We start from the raw sequence: 17,224 nt of genomic DNA on the forward strand, positions 1-17,224 counted from the left end.
ACATCAATTATATTCAACAGTAAAATATAAATATTAAAACAATATAACAATTACCTGGATAATGAATTGATGAACTGCTTCTAGTACAATAATCTGGTGCAAAACAAAAAAATTGCAAAATAATATAACTCTAAAACAAGATTATTTCAAAAGTAAAATACATAGAAGAAGATTTTTATTTCACTTTCTTGATAACCTTTTTAACCCTAAATCAAATCTTTTATAGAATATTCAATTATATTTATCAGTAAAATAAAATAAATTAAAAAACTTAATTACCTGAATATTGAAATTGACAAACCGCTTCTAATATTTGTTTGTCTTTTCTTTCCACCATTCTTAATAACTCAGAAGGTAAGTTGCACTCTTCTTCATTGTCACATTCATTGATTTCCCCTAGACACTTGAGCTGCTCAAAATCGATCTCCAGGTCAGAATCATCGTCATCCACATCTTCAACATCCAAAGACCTGAAAGGAAAAGAGGGGAAATATATATACGAGAGGAGAATATCCCACACATAACGTAGAAGAAAATATATTATATATATATGAGAAAAAGAAGTGAAAGGAAGAAATGTTTGCCAGAAAGGGAAATTACGTCTTTTATTGAAATGTAAATAAAAGAGGTTCATCAACCCTTACAAAATATCACATATTGCCCCGAGTATAAGAAAATAGGGAAAATTTAAGTATTACTTTGAAAGAGATTTGAAAACCACATGTAGTTCTTCAGTAGTCCAGTTACTCAGCACGAACCCCGGCGGTAATGGACAGATTTCAGATCTATCAGCGTTATCTGTTGTTATTGCATTGATACTCAAGTTATTTAAATTAGGTGAGGTCATTATTGCTTATCCTTCAAACACATAATTAACAAATCTGAATATGTTGTGAAGATGATGAAAAACTATTGGTTCCCATTGAACCTCTTTTCCAGTTAATCTCGCCTTCCTTCTTTCTTGACACCTCTGAATTTCCTTCCTTCTTTTGTTGGTGATTGGGTTGATAACCTAACCCAAAATGATCAAGTTTGGAAACATGGAAAATAAGGCTGACTCTTCCTTGTAGAGAGCTCTTGAACCCTCTTTATATCCTTACACCCGAACCATACCTTGGCATGTTTTTATGTGGGAGGTATCCATTGGAATCCTTTTAAGAGTGACTAAAGGCATTACATTGATGGCAGAACCATTGTCAATTAATACACTTGGCAAAGCATGCCCCTTGCAATGAGTAGTAATATGCAATGCTTTAGCTCGACCCCTTCCTCCGGATGGAATATCATAATCATAAAATGAGATAAGGTTATCAGTTTGAATGTTGTTAACCAATTGATCCAACTTATTGACTAGTATGTCTTTTGGCACAAATGTCTGATTCATGACCTTCAATAGTGTCACTTTGTGTGCATCCGAACTCAGTAACAGTGCTAACATTGAAATACGTGTTGGCATGCTATATAGTTGTTCCATAATGTTGTATTCCCTGTGTTTTAGGAACTTTAGAAACTCCACAACTTCCTCTTCTTTAATTGGCTCATTCAGTTTTGGTTCATCCCCTTTGAATGGCTCAAGCGTTCTCTAGGGTAAGTTAGATTTTTTTACAGTAGCACTTCCCCGTTGAATGCCCCAATTTATTGATATCTTCTCTTATAGAGCTCACTTGTCATTCATAATTTCACGGCACTTGTTTATTATCTTTATAAGGGAAAGGTCTTGGTGCTACTATCACCAATTTTGTCGGTGCCTTGTTCACCATTTTTGCCTTAGGAGTGATTATCAAAAAGCGGCCCACACCATAACCCCTATCAGATGAATCTCTAGTCGCACAAACATCCACTTCTAGAGTGTCCTTACTTTTTTCGTAGAATTCCAGTTTTTTCCTGACCATCATTAGCTGGACCAAAGTCTTAAATTCGAAACATTTTACACATCATGTCCTTCATTATGATAAAAACAATGATTGCTACCTTCGTATTCTGATGTGCTAGGATGTGGTGCAAGAAACCCTGCCTTTACCATTCACCTCCATACCTAAGCCAGAGGAGACTTCACTTCAAAAACTCTGGTATAGATCTTCATGCCATTCTCCTCGATAATTGTATTAACCCCATTTTCTTGATGGTTAGGCAGAGAATTATGTGTAACATTAGTTGACTATGAATTATTAAAGTGAATCTAGTTCTTGTTGTGCATTATTTGGACAATCCTCTTAAAGGCGAGGTAGTTTTCGACAACATGCCCTAGGACACCGCCATGATATTCATAGTGTGCATTTTTATCATACCACCTGGGGTATGGGGCTTTAGAGGTTCCACTGGATATGGTGACACCATATATGTGTCAAACAGTTATTGATAAAGCTCCTTATATGTCATGGGAATAGGATCAAAATGCTATTTTTCTTTCTCTCCTTGGTTCCCTCAAATTTTGTCCAGAAGTATCTGACGGCACAACTACAGTTGGCTTTGTTTTAGAGATCATAACGCTTTTACTGGTGTTGAAAGTGTTAATGTTGTTGATATCTCATTCTCTCTTCTTCATGGGAGGTATTCTACTTGACTCACCTCCTTTTATCTTTCCTTGTCTAATGGTCGTTTCCACCATCTCTCTGGCCATTACCAAGTCAGAAAAATTCCTTGATGTAATTGTAACCAGATGCCCGAAGAAAGGAGCCTTCTGTGTATGCACGAAGAGCTTTCTTGTTTCTTTTTCATCTAAATATGAATGAACCTACACGGCTAAATCCCTCTATCGCTTTGCATATTGCTTGAAACTTTCGTTATGTTTTTTTCTCCATACTTTGCAGCATAACACGATATGGTCTCAAGTCATTCACGTGTTTTTATTATTCTAAGAATGATTTAGCAAGATCTTTCCATGTCCTGATGTGAGAACGATTTAGCTGATTATACTACCGGATAGCTGAACCCACAGACTCTCCTAAAAATAGTGAATCAGGAGCTGGTCATTCCCGACATATCATGACATCTTTCGACAGAACATGGTAATGTGAACTGAGGGGCAACTATTCCTATCATACTTCTCGAAATCTAAGACTTTCAACTTAGGAGGAAGAATCAAATCTGAGACTAGACTTAATTTCAGAGCATCGAATCTATAATGGTCATATTCTCTTTTAACCGTTTTCATTTGGTCTTCCAAATGTTTGATCTTCTCCTCCATCTTCTTGGCTTTGTTCTCCTCATCAAAATCCGTAATACGATAATTGTCTGGATTATTTTGAGGGTTGGTTACAAAAGCTTGTACTTTTGCAGCAGATGAGGCTTGCACTTTTGCAGCAGATGAGTCCCCTTGAAGCCTTGGTAAGATTCCAGGTGAGATAACCAACTACAGAGTAAGTGGTACAACCACCCCTTCATATGCCCCTGCCCCAGGAGCACTCATTTGATTCAGGCCATACAACTTTGCAACAATATGATCAACCAATGACTCTTGGTTCCTAGTGATAAAATCCAAGGTATTTTGATTATTTTGACGTATTTTCTCCTCAAAATACTTTTGCAATTGCAACATATTTTCCTCAAGTTTAGCGATCTTAGCTTCCATCTTCTTCTTCTTTGAACGAGTATTGTGGGGATGAGGTATGTCCAGTGTTTGTTCCTTTAGTTCGATGATACATTTTCTGTTAGTTAATTTGAATGTAAAGAAATAAAAATGCAAAATATATAAAAATACAAGATGCATGAAATATCTGAGGCATTGATTCAAAACGTGTATGTTATTATAAATAGTCTTTATTGAGACAAAAGTGTTATTTCTAAAAGACCAAAAACAGATTCAAAGGTATATTCTAGCTAGATCTTCTAGACCCTAAATTACTTATAATAGGTTAACAAGTCTTCTTGGTTCATCTGTCACCGGATGAATACCTTGTCGAGCCACCCCGGCTTCTTTTGCCAAACCATACAAGTAACGAGATGCTTTCTGTACATGTTCTAAGAAATCCTGAATGAATGCATCCCTAGCCTTCAACCTTTACTGAGCCTGGTCCCAAAGAAAACACCACTGATGCCCTCAATCAAAGGGAACTATTTGGAGCTCATTTGTCTGCTTTTGAATTTGTCCACAATGACCTCTAGTTCAACTATAGTTTTACCATCCTGTTCATGTTGCCTTTGAATGGACCTTTTCATATCAGTTAACTTGATCCTCAACCGTTTGTTCTGGTGTTGACTTTCTGATAACTGTCTTTGGGAAGTCCTTAATTGGTTTTTCAGTGCTTCCCTGTTATCTTGTCCTTCAAATTTCCTTTTCAGGCTGTCGACTTCATATTTCCAATACTCATAAGATATTTTCAAGATGGTATTTTTTGAACCTGTTCTTGATACCCTTTTTCAAATCTTCTAACTCAAAGCGGACTTTCTTCTGTTACTTTTCTAATATATCTACTCGATTCTTTTGAGTATCAGCGTCTAGCTTCCACTAAAAACTTTCATCTTCTAACTCTCTCAATGGTCCGAGTGTCTTCATAGTCCGGTATGAGAATAGTGTCATTCTTTATCAACTTTCTCCATTCCATATAGTCTGGAGTAGGCATGTCTTTAGTAGCCACAACATTTGTACAAAATATCTTCTTCCATGACTCAGCTATACCTTTAACTTTCTTCTTGTAATTATCTTCATGATATGCGAACTCGGATATCTCATGTGTGACTGGGATAAACTGACGTGCCCTATACTGCTGCAGTGCTAAAAGCGGGGAATAGCCAACTCCTCCTTACAACCCAAGTAACATTACTACTCCTAAATCTCCACATCGGTAAAGAATATCACTATGAGTCAGCCAAGGGGCTCTCTATAGATGTCTTTGTTCTCGAGGTGCATAAATAATTTTGCCCATTTGTCATTTGGAACGTGTTCTCACCATTTTTGTGTAAGGAATTCCCTCAAAGGTGAATATGTTGTGCTAAATCGATGGTAGGAAATCATTAGTTTTCCAAAAATGACTATGAATACAATCTTGAAGTAGCTGTGTGCATCCTATAAAACGTCCTTCACTAGTTATTATGCAGTGTTTCAATGAACGGAAGGTCTTAACAATGATTGTTGGTGTAGGGTTCACTCGCTTATGAGGTTCGAATAATTCCACCACAGCTGTTTCAATGTATCATAGTGTTTTAGGAAAGATAACCAGGCCGTAGATACCCAATGCGAAAAGATCGATTACCTTCTATTCGTCGAGATGATTCTTCATTAATTGCTTGATGTGAGCCCAAGCAATTTATTCTCCTTTACCCTTGTGTTGAATTCGGTCAATTACCCATTTTTCATCAACCCATGCAACCTTTGCTAACCCATTCTTGAAAGGTTGACTTTTGATGAAGAACCAGTCCATTTTGATTCCCTCACAATGTAACAGGGTAGTGTACTCTTCAATTGTAGGCACCATGTCTTCTTGGTTGAATGTAAATCAGCTTTATCTCGGATTCCAAAATTGCACTAAGGCTCGAATTAGAGGTTTGTCTATCTTGACATAGAGCAAGTGTGTGAAATCACCGTATCGATGGCAAAACCTCTGTTTCCTATCATTTTTCCAACTGTCCCAAATGTTTCGTAACTCCTAGATATCATTCAGTTTAAGACTGATGGAGGCATAGCCAGCTAGGTCTGATACATAATTATCTTGCAGAATGTCTCCCTTTTCATTATGAGTAATTTCTGACCATAGTCGTACTTCTGCATTTTTTACCTCTTGCATCATAACCCCTTTTTCCATTAATACAGACTATTTGAGTTTTAACGAATACTTTACGGATCAACACCTCTTTAAATAATGCAAATGAAATAAAGAAATAAAACAAAAAATGAAAGGAAACAAGTTAGTAAAATATGATTAATAATCAAAATATTAATGAAAATGAAAATTCCTATCTCACATGATATTTACCCCATATGCTTTTTATTCCTACCTGATCATGATCTCTATCCCGCATATTATTTTTTGAACAAATCCTAACTGCATGTATTCTAATCTGTATGCTTTAAAGATAAAGCAAAAATAAATCAGGCATCCTAGGTTTTGAATGAAGTTTTGGGGGCTCTAATTCCTTGCGGCATCACGTTTTGGTTTTAAAAGAGGTACCGAGTTCTCCTTTCTTGTGCCCCCTTGGCCTGCCAGACCCTCAGTGTAAGCCCATCACATGCTTATATGGACTCAGTTAAAATCGAGAGGATATATTCCCTTTAGTATGTACGGAGAATAAATTTACACAAAGACATAAGGTGTATGGATCCTGAAGGTTTCTTGCTAGGCCTATACGGAGAATAAACTCCCACGAAAGCGTCGCTATCACCGCCACTTAAAACAGTTTAGAACTCGGGAATAGAGCCTGAAATGAATGATTGTTTTGGAAAAAAAACTGAAATCATTAGAAAACCATCAGTACAACTATTTATTTGAAAAAAAAATAATAATCAAAGGTAAATAACAAAGATCGAAAGGATAAACTATAATCCTAACTTATAATTTCGCTTAAGAAAACAACCGAGAAAATCAATTTTGGCCTAACTCTCTTACTTTTCCCCAGCAGAGTCGCCAAGTTGTCGTAATCGTCCTTCGGGTGGTCCCGGAATCGAGTTCTGACTTAATTTGGTGTGTTGGAGCGACCAACGATCATTTAAAATTAGGTTGATCGAATACCTTAACTTATCATTTACATGATCTACTATTTGTCAAAAGTTAATCGAATTCAGAAGTCATTTACAGTCAATGAAGGATTAGCACCCTTGTAACGCCCTTTCGATACCAATTTGATTTCTCGATTATCTTAATTGCAAATTTCAAAAGTTAAATTAAAATTTAAAAATTCGATCCGAACTACTTACATTTGACGAATTTTAGAATTGCCTAAAAAATATGAAATTATTGTTAGATAAAAAAAGGTTAAATTAAAGATATAAAAGAAATAAATAAAAAATAAAAAAAATTAAATTAATAATATAAATATGAAAAAGGATTATTCTAAAATAAATTGATGTTTAGGGGTCAAATTGACGCTAAAAGTAAACTGCAGGAAGAAATAAAAAAGTTAGGATACCAACTTACAAAAATAATTTATTTCTTATAATTACACAATGACCCTTCTTATAAATATCCCTTTAAACCCCAAAAAAATCATTTCTTACATTATCAAATTTTAAACTCCCTTTTCTCTCAAATTCTTTCAACCCAACCGAGAAACCAACCATAAGTTGGCCACAACTTGGTCGCCTAGACCACCACCGATCGCTGCTCCAGCCACCACTACCAGTGGTCAAAAAACCTAAAACTAACCCCGAACACTCCTCTCGACACCACGACTTTATTTTCCAACAAAGGCTTTTGAGTTTTTTTGTGATTTTTTGTTGTTTTCTAACACTTTTTTCTTTGCTATGCGATCACTTGGGGTTTCTTGCAATATATTGCTTGTTTTTCTCTTTGTCTTGCTTGGCTTCGCCGGAGGCCTTTTTATAGCCTTGAATCTGGCCATTATAGTCCCAAAAGGGACGGGATTTTCGCTGGAAATTCGACCGACTGAATTCATGAGTTGTTGCTCGAATTTCATGATTTTCCAGTCGAGGATTTCGATCGGTTGGTAACCATGCTAGCGCATGGCCTCCACGCCCCTACTAAAGTATAAAAGCATAGCCCCTGCTGGGTCAAGCAGACGGGCTTGGGCCTTGTTAGGCTTCCACCGGGCTTGTTAGGTTAGGCTTGCTTCTCGGTTGGGCTTCGTTGTTGGACTTGGACTTTTGGACTCTTTGGACCTAAAGATAAAACTGAAAAAAATAATATTAATAATAATATAATATAATAAATATATAATAATAAATAATACTATAAATAAAATATAATATATAAACATATACTATATAATATAGAATATGAATAACATAAACATAATGTATAATACTATATACATATTATAATATATATGCTATATAATATCATATTATATAATATACTATATAAAATAATACATATATAATATAGTATAAAAAAACTTAGACGAAAATGAGTGTCTACACTAGCCACACTAAACATATGAACTTAACTCTTGTGAAACGACCCATCTTTTTCGATAATTTATATAGTGAAAATAGAACTCGAGGAAAAATGGTAAGGCAAATACGATCTTACCATTTGACAATACAACGAGTGCACCACCGTTGCTAGCACCAGCAACTGAAGTGATGTAGTAATTCGTAGTAATTCTTTTCCCACTGTTCCATTATCCACTCCTGATCATATCATCAGTAAGTAATAAACACTTGTCTAATTAGATGAAACAGACAAGCTGATATCTGAGAAGCCGTAATTTATACCTTATGCAAAAGTTTGGCGATAATTCATAAGCCTGAGATGTGAAACCTGTCCCTGCATTCCATAACAACAGCCCACAGATTCGATGATGAAGCTACACAGCTAATATACAAGCCATCTTCCTTCCCCTTTTCCACATGCTTGTACAGTCTTTAATCCATAACATTGTAGTGATATCTGCAGAGTATTGTGAATTTTTCATAACAAAGAAGAATCTAATATACCAAAAATGGCAAGAGCTAGATAATATGAGAAGCAGCAGCCATGGTTGGCTACCATGACATCCTTTCAGTCTTTTTCTTCTTTGAGGAGTGGGTGCGGCAGAGCTGTTTGGCTGGCTATGCGATGGAGTTTCTCTATCAGGTTGGGGATTCAATTCTAAAGTCATCTGATGCCCAGAAAATTCACCATTTTATATATTGGTAAAAATCTACAATTGGAATCCTAGATACGTTTACATATCCACAAGGCATTTACCCCATTCAAATTATATATGAAGCAGCCAAAGCACTCAGACGTAGATACAGTTCAAGAAAATCTAACATCAAATACAAACTCTTAGACTTCGTAGCAAATTTTCACCTCTGCTTCATTGAAGGTCTGGAATTATAGACTGATATCCACTGACATGCAGGAGATCCTAGTCGGAGTTTCTTCTTAAGTGGCTCACCATCTTCCAACTCAGCGACTAATCTTCCCCTTTTTTGACCCACCTGGTACACTAAAATTTGTCAACAATTTTTTTCCAAAAAAGAAACTGAGCTTGTTTAAGGGAAGATATTGACTCTAGTTAAAATGCAAGATAAAACAAACCTTAATAGCACCGTCAATTAGGATAGGACGTATTGGTGAATTGAAATCTATGCTATTACGAAAAAGGGAAATGAGCTTCAAGTAATTTGGCTCTTCATCAAATTTCATATTTTTCACAATCTCAACAAACTGTTGAAAAGGTGGAGGGCACAAGCAACAAAGCGTCTCGGGAGAAGATGCCATCTTTTTCTTAAAAGCAAGAAATCCTTTGTTGTCGCCCTGAGTCCCATGGCAAATCAAAGCACAACACATTAATGACGGGAGACAGCAATTAAGCTATTCTCATTGGAAATACAAAATGAAAGAGTTGAATAAACTGGCAATGTAACCTTGCCAAGGAAGTTTTCCTTTAAGTAGAAATATTAGTGTGTAAGCCAATGACTCAAAGTCATCCCTTCGACTCCCAGTCCTACCCAAATGAGCATGTACACTAGCATAACGTACAGTTCCCCTAAAACGAACAAAATACTAAACATTTTAAAATGGCAATCTAAACGTCCAAATCTTTCCTTTTTCAGTCTGTAGTAAGAGCAAACAACTAGGCAGAAAATGGTGCTACCACTTGATAAACAAACTCTATAAATATACACGCTTTAGAAATTATAAACGAAGGAGCCTCAGCACTTGAAGCCCATTACCTAAACACATCAGGCCTTTGGTCATAATCAACATGATGTCCAGAAACTGATTCCTTCCATCTTGAAGCTGAAAAAAAATCAAGAATTTTAGGCCACTCCAAAATAAAATAATATAGAAAAGCATCTCTAATATGTAAAAGGAAAGCAGTTATATCCAAACCAAGATCAATTAGATACAATTTTTTCTCATTTGAGGTCCCAGACTGACCAAGCAAAAAGTTCTCAGGCTTAACATCTCCATGTACAAAACTGAAGTGGATAAAAGAAATGTGAACAAAATACAACAGAGAGGAGTGAGGGGGAAAATGGAACTGCAACAATTTCAAAGTACTCTTTCTGATGAAGCTGCTCAAGAACTGATATTGCCTCCACTGCTATACAAGCAACCATCACTTCCGTCAGCCTATACCAAACACCAAAACAACAACATATAGCAGCAACAAAGTTTTAGTTGAATAATTCAAAGCATATTCTAGGGAAACCGAGGATAATAGCAAAAGAGAATAAAGAGAAAATAATAATTTCTCACATCTGGTTGTTTGTCTTCCAAACATCCCATAAGCTTGGACCCAGCATATCCATGATCCAGATTCACAAAATTCACAGAAACATCAAATAAGGACTTTCAGGTGTTTTTTTCCAAAATGAAACAGTGGATTAGAAATTCTTTACTAAAGAAACTGACAAGGATGTAGTAGCCTCCCAATTGATCTTTGTAATGAGCCAAAAGAAGTCCATAACGACCATTAAGAGTGCTAAAGATATTTGAGACAAAAAACTAAATTAGGCATAAAATTTGGAAGTTCAAAAGACTGAACGAATGAAATCTGGCATACCTGTACACTTGCCACTCAAATGGAGGACCAGAACTGCATCCCTTCCCATTTTGATGCTCAAGTTTCAAAGCAACCTGCCAAATGAAGCAGGATAATACTATTAGCAAAAGAACCAACTTCTAGTGAAATTTGGTCAGGTTCAAAGGAGTTTCAAGCGAAAGAAAACCTCAAAGGCATCTGCCCCTGTGCTTCCTATGCCGCCAGAAATCCTTCTTCCAACATAAACCTGTCCAAAACCCCCTTTACCCAGCTTTCTATCAAGCTTGTACACAGGAGAGTTTCCAAGCTGTACCTGCCAAAGGAGAAGCATATAAAATATTAGGAGTGTTTCCCTGCCCCCTAATATGAGACTATCATCCATTATCATTCATTACAACAAAACCAAATTATTGGGCTCAGAATTCAGATTAAAAACAGAGAATATTCATACCCTTTCGGGAAGTGGACTAGTCTTTCCTTCTTCCCCGACAGAAACCAATCTTTCCACAGTTTTCTCTACTACGGGACTCACCAGCAAATTTACTCCTCTGCCACCCCTGCCACAGGTACCAGGGCCAACAAGCTTGGCATTGTCATCCTGATTCATTGCTCTACGTCCTCTACCTCTACCTCTAGTAGCTGAACAGTGATCCATGTGATACAAAGAAACAGCAGATAAATTGGATTTATTCAAAACATAAAGAATTTAAAGATAAAACCGAAAAGGTTATTACCAGTGCCACATCGAGTGGCTGCAGCTGCAACAGAAGCTGCCTCCTGGTTGTCGTTGATCCTCTTTGATCGTCGAGTTCCACCTCTCAAATCTTGCATTCTTCTCCCACGCAAAAAAAGTGAAAAAATAAAAAGAAACCACCCACTATCAAACCATTATTCATGATACTTTACCAAATCAGCAATACATCATTTAGCTAAAATCTCCAAATCACCCACCATGATATATTACACCCCCAAAAAGGAAGAAACACTTATTTCAATGCATAATCTTACTGTTAAGCATTAACAAATAAGAAAAACCACCCGACAAAATGGGAATTCATAACATATACTAGTAAACTTCATAATCCATTTCAATTCTATTACAACCTAAAAAATTCTACTTCAACAATAATGCATTAGCCCTCAAGTTATGCACAACATTTCAATTCTATTGCAACCTAAAAAATTCTACTTCAACAATAATGCATTAGCCCTCAAGTTATGCACAACCATAGTTAAATTGCATGCTTATAAAATGAAAAACTAAGTGTAAACCATCATCAAAGTGTGAATGCACTTCAATATCAGGTTCATCATAATAGAAACTAAAAATTCACACTGATCCTTTACTATGGAGAGAAAAAACCCAATTGCTCAAAACTGAATCCGACCCAGTTCCAAACAAATATATATCATCCATAAACCAAATAACAATGTGTTTTAATAAATAGTTTACAATCAGGTTCATTTTCCGAAAATGTTTAAAACTTCAACAAATTTCAGCATCGGCTCTAAACAACAACCCGATCGAACCAATAATATCAATTTGGGCACTCAAAAATCAAACGATCATCCAAAATCTGACACCGTAACCACAAAAATTCACGTTAAACAGAATAAAAAAAATTCAATACCACAAACCGATTGCCATAAAGAAGGCAGTAAAGAAACAAAAACATCAAAACATACCCAAACGGATACGCTTTTTTACTGGGTTTCCTCCCTCTTTGATTATTGCCGCTGTTTCAATAAAGCCAGCAGACAAACAGGTAAAAGGTATATATATATTTTCTATACGAAGAACTTAGAAGATGAAATCGAAATGAGGCAGAGCAATGACGTGCTTGACAAAAAAGAAAAGTTTGGTGCATTAAAAAACAAGAATGTTGTGGAAGAGTAAAGACTTTGATCGAAAATAGTTCGATTGAATCCATAGAAATAAAAATAAATAAATTTAAAAGAATGGGAAGCGGGAAATGACGGTGAGTGAGTCCAAGGCAGAAAGAAGAGGCAAAGGCCAAGGGTACATGGGAGAGGACTTACCTACGCTACGTAAGATGCCCACTGAGTTACGTGGAAGGACCTTATTGGACCGTCTTTGGTTTATCATGAGCTAGGGCTATTCCCTATTTTATGAAAATAATACGATTACATGCTTTTTTTTTATACACTTGGACAGGTTTTAAAAATTTTTAGAGTTTTTTTGAAGAAATGTACAATTTTTTAAAATATTTCGGAGAACTCTAGAGAAGTGTAGAACTCTCTAGAAGTTTTTGAAAGAGTATGGAATCCTCTGAATATTTTAGAGATATGTGAAATTTTATAGAATAGTATAGAAGAATATGGAAGGGAATGAAAGAATGTAGAGTTTCTTAGACTGTGTGGAGTATTCTAGATAATTAATCTCTACCCTTGGATGTAAGTAATCTCTACCATTCATTGTAGAGGTGGAGTAGTATAAATAGGGGTCAGAGACTTCATTCCTAACCATCTAAGAAATCCAAAAATACTATTGAGAGAGAAGAGAGATAGCTTGAGAAGTCTTTATCCTCAAACTTGAGTGAGCCACCAAGTGTGAGTCAAATTTTGTGAACACATCTTTGTAATCCAAATATTCTTTTATATAGTGAAAGAATCTCCAAATCAGATAATTAAACTCTTGTGCTCTCGTTACTATCCTTAATCTCTAAGTGTCTATCTTAACTTCACGAAGCGCGAAAGACCATGATTCCCAACACATGGTAACCCCGAGTTTTATTAAAAATAAAAAATTAAAATTACAACACTAGTTTATAGTCATAAGGATAAACTAAATACGTAGTTAGAAATATTTATATTACAATTGATATGGAATTAATCACTTAAGATCATATAAGGACTATATATGAAAAATGTTAACAATTCATGTAAAAATTCGAACAAAATAAAGATGCGAAATTTTTTTACTGCATTGACAAACTAACTACAACAGCAGATGAAGCTTGTCGCAACCGTCTTTCGGTTGAGCCCCGGAATTGGGCTTCGACTTAGGAAAATGGATTGTAGTCGCATCCGATCATTTATTTAAAAATAAATGAGTTGATCGGATACCCTATTTCTTACCTGATCTGCGTCTTACCAGAAATATATCGGGCTCGGGAGTCGGTTACGGTCAAGGAAGGATTAGCACCCTTGAACCGCCCTTTCGGTACTATGTAATTTCCAATTGTCTTAATTAAGAAAATTGTAATTTTAAATTGAAAGGTAAAATTTGATCATGAATTACTTACCTCTGATTAATTGACGAAAATACCATTAAAAAGTCATAAGATGTGTTAGAGGGAAAAAATAAATAAATGAAAAATGAAGAATAAAAATAAGTAAAAAAATAAAAGGAAAAATAAATAAATAAATGAAATATTAAAAATATATATATATATATATATATAAATGAGTAAAATAGAAAAATAATAATCATAACAATAATAATAGTAATATGAAAATATAATATAATATAAAAAAACCAAAAACCAAAATATATAAATATATAAACCAAATATAAAAGTATACATATAATGATAAATGACTTATAAATAAACTATTAAAAACATACATATATATGTATAATGATAAAGTAAAAAAACTAAATAAAGATAATTACAATATATATATAGTAATAATACGCTTATAAGTGAAATATTTAAAAAAAGTATATATATATAAAAATAATAAATATAGTATTAAAAAATAACCAAATGAATATAAATAAATAAAAAATATATGTATATATAATCATAATATATAGTGTAAAAAATCAATTGAAAATCATTTAAAAAAATATACGTATATATATTTATATAATGACAATAATGTAAATAATAAATAAATAAAAATAAAGATTGGGGCCAAATTTGAAAGACAATTAACGTTGATATTACGCATTAGGGGGATAAAAAATGAATACGCCTCGGGGTAGATCTAGGTTCGAAACTTCGAAACCCCACCCATTTTTGGTCATCGGCGCAACCCACGTTTTGGGTTATTCGAACCAAATCTCAAGAAAAATAACGTGCACATGCGAGAAATGAACGAATCAAAAAAATGCTACCTTTTATTTCCTTTTCGAATCGTTTACAATAGCTTTGCCTTTGTATTTTCCGTGCTTTCCTCTGTATTTTGTCTGTAAATCGTGTGTTACAATAGTGAGTTACAATGCTATTTATAGTGCTTGTGGATCCTATCTTTAGGAGTTTAAATCATAGTAGAACTCTATCCTATTTTTAGGAGTTTGAATCCTAGCAAAATTCTATCCTATTTTTAGGAGTTTGAATCCTAGTAGGACGAAAAGGTGTGTTGACAGCTGCCCCTCTTTGTCCATAGTCGTGCAACGGGGATAGAGCAAAGATTAAAAGATACACTTTTCATTCGGTGGAATTGAAAATTGACTCTGATGTTTCAATAACTCCCTGTCGAATTGAGTTACGGATGACTCCTTCGTCGTGAAGCCGAGTTCATCTTGAAATGATATAAAATTGAAGTCGTAGTTCAGAATTTGAATCAGCACGTGGCTTCTCGTTGCCCTTCGGTCTTCTTCTCGGTTTAAAGACCATAAATCTTCATTGACAGATAGCTTTTGCTTGAAAATGGTTGCTTGTCACTAAAGCACGGTTAACCCAGGTCCTCTTCTCGACTTGAAAACCTCGACTGCAACCGGAAAGTAGTGTGATTGATGTATCATCGAGCTGAATGGAATCGAACTCGAAAATTTTGATGGCAGATAACCCTTCTAGCCTTGAGTTATGCTGTAAATGATGTGCCTTGGAGCTGAGCGTAGTCGAACTCGAAGGTCTTTGTTGATAGATACTCCTTCTTTGAGTTAGATATCATTCGTCGTGAAGTTGAAATCCAATCTAAAGATGGATGATGCTTGTGTGCACGATTCCCTTCGTCGTGAAGTTGAAACTGCGGGTGGCCCCTTCGTCGTGAAGTTGAGCCTGAAATTGGATATCCTTCGTCGTGAAGTTGAAATCCAAGTAAGTAGCATTGTTCTGAGTCCAATATCCTCCGTCGTGAAGTTGAAATTGGCTCTGGAATCGGGAAATTGTTTGTTGACAACCAGCCGTCCCTTCGTTGCGAAGTTGAACTTGTGTTGTCTCGAGTCCAATATCCTTCGCTGTGAAGTTGAAATTGGCTCTGAAATTGAGAAGTTGTTTGTTGACAACCAGCGGTCTCTTCGTCGTGAAGTTGAACTTGCGTTGTCTGGAGTCCAATATCCTTCGTTGTGAAGTTGAAATTGGCTCTGAAATTGAGAAGTTGTTTATTGACAACCAGCGGTCCCTTCGTTGTGAAGTTGAACTTGCGTTGTCTGGAGTCCAATATCCTTCGTTGTGAAGTTGAAATTGGCTTTGAAATTGGAAAATTGTTTATTGACAACCAGCGGTCCCTTCGTCGTGAAGTTGAACTTGCGTTGTCTTGAGTCCAATATCTTTCGTTGTGAAGTTAAAATTGGCTCTAAAATTGAGAAGTTGTTTGTTGACAACCAGCGGTCCCTTCGTCGTGAAGTTGAACTTGCATTGTCTGGAGTATAATATCCTTCGTTGTGAAGTTAAAATTGGCTCTGAAATTGAGAAGTTGTTTATTGACAACCAGCGGTCCCTTCGTCGTGAAGTTGAACTTGCGTTGTCTTGAGTCCAATATCCTTCGCTGTGAAGTTGAAATTGGCTCTGAAATTGGGAAATTATTTGTTGACAACCAGCGGTCCCTTCGTCGTGAAGTTGAACTTGCGTTATCTGGAGTCCAATATCCTTCGTTGTGAAGTTGAAATTGGCTCTGAAATTGAGAAGTTGTTTGTTGACAACCAGCGGTCCCTTCGTCGTAAAGTTGAACTTGCGTTGTCTGGAGTACAATATCCTTCGCTGTGAAGTTGAAATTGGCTCTGAAATTGGGAAGTTGTTTATTGACAACCAGCGGTCCTTTTGTCGTGAAGTTGAACTTGCGTTATCTTGAGTCCAATATCTTACGTTGTGAAGTTGAAATTGGCTCTGAAATTGGTAAATTGTTTATTGACAACCAGCGGTCCCTTCGTCGTGAAGTTGAACTTGCGTTGTCTGGGGTCCAATATCCTTCGTTGTAAAGTTGAAATTGGCTCTGAAATTTAGAAGTTGTTTGTTGACAACCAGCGGTCCCTTCGTCGTGAAGTTGAACTTGCGTTGTCTGGAGTCCAATATCCTTCGTTGTGAAGTTGAAATTGGCTCTGAAATTAGGAAGTTATTTATTGACAACCAGAGGTCCCTTCGTCGTGAAGTTGAACTTGTGTTGCCTTGAGTCCAATATCCTTCGCTGTGAAGTTGAAATTGGCTCTGAAATTGAGAAGTTGTTTGTTAACAACCAGCGGTCCCTTCGTCGTGAAGTTGAACTTGCGTTGTCTGGAGTCCAATATCATTCGTTGTGAAGTTGAAATTGGCTCTGAAATTGAGAAGTTGTTTGTTGACAACCAGCGGTCCCTTCGTTGTGAAGTTGAACTTGCGTTGTCTAGAGTCTAATATCCTTCGTTGTGAAGTTGAAATTGGCTCTAAAATTGAGAAGTTGTTTGTTGAAAACCAGCGGTCCCTTCGTCATGAAGTTGAACTTGCGTTGTCTGGAGTCCAATATCCTT

The 17,224-nt window shown here is 35.9% G+C and overlaps 1 pseudogene; it reads right to left on the reverse strand.

Moving 5' to 3' along the window:
- Window positions 1–275: 275 nt before the first annotated feature.
- On the reverse strand, window positions 276–12,508 carry LOC120180058 (annotated as a pseudogene).
- Between the last annotated feature and the right edge of the window lie 4,716 nt (window positions 12,509–17,224).

Source organism: Hibiscus syriacus, unplaced genomic scaffold (assembly GCF_006381635.1).
Source record: "Hibiscus syriacus cultivar Baekdansim isolate YM2019G1 unplaced genomic scaffold, ASM638163v2 tig00112488_pilon, whole genome shotgun sequence".
Classification (NCBI taxonomy): Eukaryota; Viridiplantae; Streptophyta; class Magnoliopsida; order Malvales; family Malvaceae; genus Hibiscus; species Hibiscus syriacus.